Genomic DNA, 9,032 nt, shown 5'->3' on the forward strand with positions numbered 1-9,032 from the left:
CACAATTTATTCACGATATGGTAAAATCTCGACGCCAGTACACAATGGAACAACAATCAAGTAATGCAAACATGGATACACAGACACATTCAGACACAGAAATTAATACAGACACGCAAACACATCAAAATAACCCGCTACACACACACACAAACGCCGAAACGAGCAATTCAGATCCAAACCTGAGAGACCACGTAACGTCTAATGACGCGGCGGGGGCAAGTTCATTTTGCAATCAAAATTTTGCCGCTATACTGAATTCAATTTTGGAAGGCATATCCAATATTAAGCAAGATAATGACGAAAAATTTACACAGTTAATGACAGACAATGCAGCTTTCAGAAATGAGATAAAATCAGACTTCGCCGCACTGACTCAAAAGGTAGATGAAATTAATACACGTTTTCCAAACAGGTCGACGATCTTACGGAAAAATATGAAAATTTAGAGTTACGGAAAATCGACAATGCCAATCACATCCATGAATTGATAAAAACCTGTGAAACTGTTAATTGCAAATTAGAATAAAAAACGCACGCATGTGACGAAATTAATTTAAGGGTGGATACAATAGAAACAAACGTAGCTGACATTCACAAACAGATTCACACAACAATACAGAGAGAGGCTGAACCCCATTTCTCTCGCATTAATTCTCAATTTAAAGAATGGACATCACACCAACACCCAATTTTTGAAGAATGTATACAAAACAAATTGCCACATATTGTGCACGATTCTGTAGTGGAATACATGAACAACAATAGACAAGTAATCGATGACGATATGCAAACAAAGACAACTCAATGCCAAGCACGACAGAATAGTACACCCACTACACATTTTAATGCACACAGAAGAAAATCTCGATTCGGAAATGAACACATGTACACAGACGAATTTCAACACTCAAATACAGAATACACTGACACTCATAACAACAGGCACCCATCACCTGAAATACAATACAATTATCATTTTGATGAAGAACCATGTACACACAGGGAAGAATTCAATGATTACACGGAAAGAGATAGACGAACGCGTAACAAAGAAGAAGAGAGTCTATTCATGCACCGTAAATTCCAAGCTTTTATACCAGGCAGAAACACTGTACACGCTGTCATCTTCTTAAAAGCTTTTAAGAAAGCATTCCCAGGTTCGTGGAGTGACCACAAACGCATTTCACACGTTGTGGATTACATTCAAGGAGACGCTGCTGTCTGGGCTTACCATGAAAGCGACATATGTGTAATATACGAGCAGTTTGAACGCGCCTTATTGAATAAGTTTTGGTCACCCACCGTGCAGGAACGTATCCGCAAACAAGTCACTGAACCCGAACACTTCAATCCCAAAAACGGCAATCTGCGCCGATATTTCAGGCAGTACCTAAACATGATACACTTCCTTAATGAGCCAGTCAAACCAAAAGACGTGATCCAATCACTGAAAGTAAGACTTCCTTTTAATATTAAAGAGGAATTACTGTACTTACCGGACGACGATCCGGAATATTTTTTGGAAACGTTAGATGCTGTTGATTTACTGTATGAAGAACAAGAACCAACACACAACTCACGTAGTAGGAATCAACATGTCTAAAATGCTACATTACCAAACACGCAGAAAAATTCACAAGACACAGTAAAGATGCAAAACAATCACCAAAACTCAGAACTGCACACAAACAACAACTGTAACTATACACAGGGAGATAACCCGTACAAAAACAAAGAAATGACAATTTTAATTCAAGAAGGAATAACGGAAACAACAACGGACACAAAGCCAAACAGAAACACTGGCAAAGAAACAACAACACAGATTACACAAGAAATGGAACACCTACACCGCACTTTAACCGGAACAACAACCAGTATTATGCGCGACAGTGGCAAACACAGCAACCGCCACCACAAAATCATATTCAGATGCCACAAGGGAATTTTGCACAAACAAGCAACACAAACCAACAAATGACATCAGCCAACCGAAAACAGACAGGCGATTGGCAAAGACAATATCCTAATAAAAATATTCTTGAGGTAGCTAATGAAACTAAAACTACTCTTGCCAATGACCAGACAAACCAGGTTAACTAGAACCAGTCATTACTGAGCCCCAGGTTGTGACTTAGGAACATTTGGGGGGCAAATTCAATGTAGAAACTATGTTTGAATACACATTTGCTAGTGAGACTGTGAACCAAGAAAAATTAACATTTACACAACAAGAACTGCCTACACTATTCTTAAGATATAATGAAAGTGGAAACTTAGCTGATGATCTGATAAATGACAACACACTATATCACAATTTAAAGAAAAGATTTGTACTGTCTTCACCTCAGGTTGTAGGAGGTATACCTACTAACATAATTACTGATACAGGAGCTGCTGTCAGCGTGATTTCCCACAATTTTTATACTATGATGAAGGAAACTTCTAAGATACCAGAGTTCCCAGGTCAAAACTGTTTAATATTAACTGCATTAGGTAATAAGGCAAGAAGGGTTAATAAGCAGGTATTTGTGACAGTTAATATGGGAAATGAAGTCGTACAATGGCCTTTCCTAGTTGTCCAAAACCTTGCTGCCAATTGTTTATTGGGCATTGATTTTCTTTGAGAGAATGACTGCGCAATAGACTTCTCCAAAAGCATTTGTTATTTTAAGTATGAAGGCAGAGACATAGTTTTGAACTTGGACACTCGACTAGTAGACCATAACAATCACTGTTCTGGCTACAAGATACAGATTATATGTGAGACTTACATAGATTCCACACAACAACCTGTTCCACACAGTGAGGTAGTGAATGATGTACTCACACAAATTAATTCTAAGTTATCAGAATGTGATGCTATTAATGAAGAGGAGAGATCCGAGTTTAAACATATTTTACTTAAGAATAAGGATGTTTTAACTAGTAAGCCAGGAAGGATCAACACATATATGTATACAATTGAAATCAAGCCTCACCAAATCTATTACCATAAGTCATACAATGTACCTCTAGCTCTGCGACCTGCGGTTTGGGAAAAACTAAAAAAAAATTATTACATGGAATATTATAGAACCATCAACGTCTCCATATTGTAGCCCTTTGCATGTAGTGAAAAGAAACAAGTATCAGGTTGGTATTAGATACCAGAGCTGTCAACCAAATTATCTTACCTGTGAGGACACAGCCAGAGAGTCTTGATGAATAACTTCAGAAATTCTTAGATGCAAAATATTTCTCTACAATAACCATAAAAATTCGTTCTGGCAGTTGCCAATAAGCAAAGAATCTAGAAAATATAAATCCTTTATGTTTGATGTTGGAACTTATCAATTTTGTGTATTACCATTTGGCCTAAATGTAAGCTCAGGAGTATTCATTACTGCACTAAACTCTGTACTCGGTGATGATTTACTAGAAACTGTTACACAGTATGTAGATGAGATACTGATTGCCTCAAAAACATGGAAGGAACACACTGATACCCTGAACACTTTACTATGCAGATTCACACAAGCTGTTATCACTGCCAATCTTTGTAAATCTAGATTTGCTTGTACTGAGATCAAATACCTAGGACACATCATCAACACACAAGGCATTAAACCTGACCCTTCAAAATCAGATGTTATCAGACATTTCCCCAGTACCACTACAAAGAAACAATTAATATCATTTCTTGGTCTATGCTCATTTTTCAGACGATTCATACCTAAACAGTTACTCAATAGCAGATACTTATTAAACTTATTAAATAAGAACCAGATATGAATTTGGAACCAAGACTGTGAAAGTGACTTTACTAAAATCAAAGATGCCTTAGTAAATTCTAACATGTTGGAACATCCAGACTTCAATTTGAACTTTTGTATTGTTTGTGATGCATAAAACATTGGTTTGGGATGTTGTTTATTTCATGTTGTTAAAACAGAAACTTCAGAACATATTAAGATCATTGGTTTTGCCAGTAGGACTTTAACAGAATGTGAAAGATCTTACTCCACCACATAATTGGAAACATTGTCCATTGTATAGGCATTTAAAAAGTTTAATTATTATCTGTAAGGAAGACACACCATTATATACACTGACCATCAAGCACTTACCTCCCTTTTGTCATGTAAACTCATTCATCCTAGACTTACACGATGGGCACTTGCATTACAGAATTTCTCTTTTGAAATCAAGCACATCAAGGGAAAAGACAACATAATAGCTGACACACACTTTCAAGAGTACCACAAGGATTACACCATAACAACACAGACCTTGAGAACACACACGACTACAGAATACTACTCATGCAAGACAAACAGTTTACACAATACTACAAGACCTATGCAAGAACATGGCAACACTACAAGATTCAGATACACACTGTTACAAAATAAAACAAATCATAGTACAACAACACTTTACAAGACAGATACATCTTACACAACAACATACTTATCTACAAAATACACACAAATGCTACTAACTGGTGCGTTTGCATTCCACAAGATTCTGTACACAATCTCATTGCACACACTCACACAGTTTGGGAACACTACAGAACAAATAAATGTCTAAAAAAATTACATACATGTTGCTATTTTCCAAACATGACAAGAAAAATACATGATGTTATCAGCGAATGTCTCATATGTCAAGAATCCAAGTCACAAAATCAATCCACCAAAACAGACTTGCACCCTATCTTACACATTGGACCTAGAGAGATACTTTGTTCATATGTTAGTGGACCTCATTCAACTATCATCGGTGGTTGTCAATAGATTCTGGCGTTTTATGACATATTTTCTAAGTACATCAAACTTTTTGCCATACAGTCACTCATAGCAAACACCACCATCAGAAGATTCACAAATGATTACATACCATACTGTGGAAAACCTAAAGCCATTCTATCAGATAACGGCACGTATTATACAGGATTCACCTGGAGAAAATTTCTAAAGGACAATAACATTAAGAGCATCTATATTTCAAAGTTTCATGCATCAGCCAAACCTTGTGAGAGAATGTTTAGAGCATAATGAATGGAGCAAACCGCTACCAAAATTTTCTGATACCAAACCTTCACACGTCTTTACCTCTAAAACGTAATGTTAGGTGGCGTCCATTATATGAAGGTCCTTACACAATCATTGATATACCACCTCCAGGAGCATATCTGTTACAAAACCCCAAGAATAAGAGAATTTTAGGTTTGTACCCTCACAAAGATTTGAAAACTTTTAGCCCTTAGAAGAGTATGCTGATACAGCAACAAGGTAAGTTACATCTGGTACTTCAACCTGGAGGAAGAATATATAAGCTATAATCTTAAGAATCTACATTTTACAGCACCAGCAATAACAGCATGTGCAAGAAGATAAGACACAGGAAGAACTAACAATTTTCATGCAAAGCACAACTACTGATTATATTTATTAATACCCTGCAGACATGACAGACTAAATGACCGGACATAATTTCTGCCTTGAACCTGATATATTAATTGGCATGATAGACCCTTGATTTGCTATTCACACTCACACCTCAATGCACATGAACACAACATGAACAAAAAACACTCTATAGCAAATGACAAATGAGATTAATTGAGCAAAGCTATATACCTTATTTTATTTGTGAATGATCCTTTGAGCATGTGCTAATTTGGAATTGATTGTGGATGTGACATGTCGAGTCTTATTGTAATCATGACTTTTCAGGACAAATCATCTCCAAGATGTTTTCTAACCTACTATGGAAGTATATGTTGCAGGAAACATTTAATGAGGAAGAACACTTATTGTGTTGTACTGATGTAAAGGAAAATATACTTAAAAGGAAAACTTCATTTAAAAAAAACACTGAACCTATATGAAATTTTTTGTACATCTGACCCATATGTATTTGTAAATATCTAGTTTAATGCAGCTGAAAAATGTAAAATAGGTATATGTATTACCAAACAATGTAATGTAAATATATATAAGTACATGTTTCACAGAATTTTTTTTTATATCTATGCAAATATGTAATAGAACACTGTACTCAATGTGAAGTGATATTTGTTACGTTTTGTGCTCTGTTGTGAACGAACATTTTGTTTTACAACGAACAATGTATGGACAAGTTGTGTGCAAATTTTTAAAAAACAGTTCACTGCGCTCATTATGGGACACTATAAGTGACCTGAGTCGCAAAACAATGGCACACTTTTCGATGAAATGACGACACAATATGCAGACGACATACGCCTTTCGGAAGACTAAATATGAAGGTTATTGAGTAGATGTAACACGGCCTGGTCAATATGAAACCACTCACACCATATGTTGAAACCAAGACGAAATCACATTTTAACTACGTCTTCCAAAGCACACTTCATTGCGGGATTGTTGATCCCCAACTTATTTCTTCAAGAACTTTCGTCTCATCGTAAATAAAACTTTACCATAGTATAAACCATTTCTAACTGGTGACATTCTACACAGAATACGTTCACATATCTCTGAACATGCAAAAAACATTAATTAATTGTATTTATTGAATGAACATGTGTAATAACATTTTGAACTGAAAGAGAAAAATGGACTATATGCCCAACAATTTTTTACAAAGTGATTAATGACAAGTGAATAAGAACTATGCAATGAATGTTACAGTCTATGTATACGTGTTACCGAGACATTGTTACGCGCAAGCAACAGTAGACAGGTAGTAGCGCACTGGGTTCTGTAACCAAAGTACGCGGTTTCGGTAACACATAGAATCAAATATTTTTAATTTTTCTTTTCACTTTCATTAAACTTGTATGTAAATATTTTTCATGTATTTGTATAGATTTAAGACGTTTTATGTATATTGAATCTGTGAAACATGATACGCAATAACTTATGATTCATGACAAACGAAGAAAATACGTCAACAAATTGCTCAGCTGCAGGTGGTACACCTTTGCCTTCGCAATTTAGGGGGCAGTTTAAGGAAACATTTGCACTCGAGCACAGGCGATATTTGATTTAGTCAACTTAGAGCACATGTATCGATTTTTAAGACAAGAGAAATCAAAATAAAGGAATTAACACCACTCTCTTATCGAAACCAGTGGGCATCCACACTCTTATGTCATGCGTTGTCCTAGAAGGACGTAATATTTTGTAGGGCTCCACAGTTAGCCATGTGATACTTATTTGCAGAAAAGAGTCGCTGAATTAATAAGTCGCTCTCACTTGTAAATTATCCACAATTATTTTCCTATTATTTTACGTAAGTGACATTTATATCATAATGTGTATGTTAAAATGAATAAATGTTTTATTTAATCGTATGCTTTTCTCTGTTTTAGTACTTTTAGTCACCCCATTGTCATGATTCAACCTGACGTCAGATATCAGACTTTGTCTACAAAGAGTATATAATGAGCCGTGGCTATGTTCCGTACATCTTCTGACGTACGAAGCTCGATAAATTAACGGCGTAAATTTTAATCTCTCAATTACTTATCCAAACAAACAAACAATAATTATTATTGTTACAAATTATTATTACATGTTAATATTACTTTATTTTATTTTTATTTGTTAAAGCATCAAACCCAGACCATAAGTATTTGAACCTATCATCAATCCAACAGCCCACCAAACCTTCTTCTTTGGGACTCATTTTTCTATAGTAACGCCATTGCGCCACACTGAATTAGAATTATGAAACACAGGCTCCCTGTAGTGGTTTGCAGCATGTTCAGTACATTCATTTTCTTGGTTGACCGAAGAAAAGGTGTAACTGTTTGTCTCTCATAAGTCTAGATCCGTCCATATGGATTATCCCATAGCACTGAGGAATGCAGAAGTTCTGGTGGAATTGTTGTTGACTTCTAGAGCTGCTGTAGCTATGTGTCAGCTGGTAGCATCATGGTAAAGTGTCGCGAGTTCGAATACATTCACTGCTGCATTTTTTAAAACGAAATTCTGCTGTCTGATGAGGTTATCAATCTGATGGCACTTTGAACATAATCCCCTTCACTTCTACCCACAAAATAGCCCCATGTGGATAAAGGGCTAACTTCTGTGACATTTTGTTCTTTTCAGGTTTAATAGACGGCCAGGAAGCAGATGCTACTCCAAACTTTTGTATTAAGTATGGGGAGAGTGCATCGTGCCAAAATACGTCAGAAAAGTATTTCCTGCATTAGCTGTCGTGTGGTAGTGGTATTTTATTCTTCTTCAAACCTTGTTTGACTGCCTTAGCTCACAACAAGTTTTCTGCATGTATGTAATCAATAAACTGCATGCGCATTGTCAGACTGTTATAGACAACATCAGAGAATTCGCATATATCGTTGATGATTAATTTGTCTCTCATGTTTATCATTGTTTTAACAACACTAAAAGAAATCGTACGAAAACTGCGCACTGTAGTATTTCATAAACAAAGTTATGTAATCCTGGAAACATAAAATTTGGTTTTCAGCAGCGGAATGAGGCCTTACCTGTTGTGCAGCATTGTATGTTTTTCACCATTGCACTACGAGCCGAAAGTATTTTCTTACGATTTCCTTATCGATGTTTGATCTGACTGCTTTTAAATCTTTCACAGAAGGGAAAAAACTTCACAGCCATTGTAACTAGAACCGGTAAGCATAACATCTGGTTTTTTTACAGGTCAGTACATTACCACACTGCTAGCGAAGAAATATGTGCCTTCACTTCCTCTTGCGAGGCCAATAGTGGCTAGAATTCGAAAACCCGCTGTTTAAAAGACGAGGTTAGTTGAGATTTCTGAGTACTATGTCTTTCGTGGACTGAAAACCGTAAATTTACAATCTTTTGTTACACCTCAAGTAATAATAACTCAGATTATTCAATGGAAATTGCAGGAAAAATCAAGTGAAATTTGAGGGTTAATTCCGTGCACTCCAGGAAGTAACTCGTCGATCACAGAGTTGCCAAGCATACCTTGCCCTGTTGCCAAATATCGGATACCGTACCAACAGGAACAGGACGAAAAGATGTGTTCCTACAGCGGGCTGT

The sequence above is a fragment of the Schistocerca gregaria genome, chromosome 6 (assembly GCF_023897955.1).
Source record: "Schistocerca gregaria isolate iqSchGreg1 chromosome 6, iqSchGreg1.2, whole genome shotgun sequence".
Lineage (NCBI taxonomy): Eukaryota > Metazoa > Arthropoda > Insecta > Orthoptera > Acrididae > Schistocerca > Schistocerca gregaria.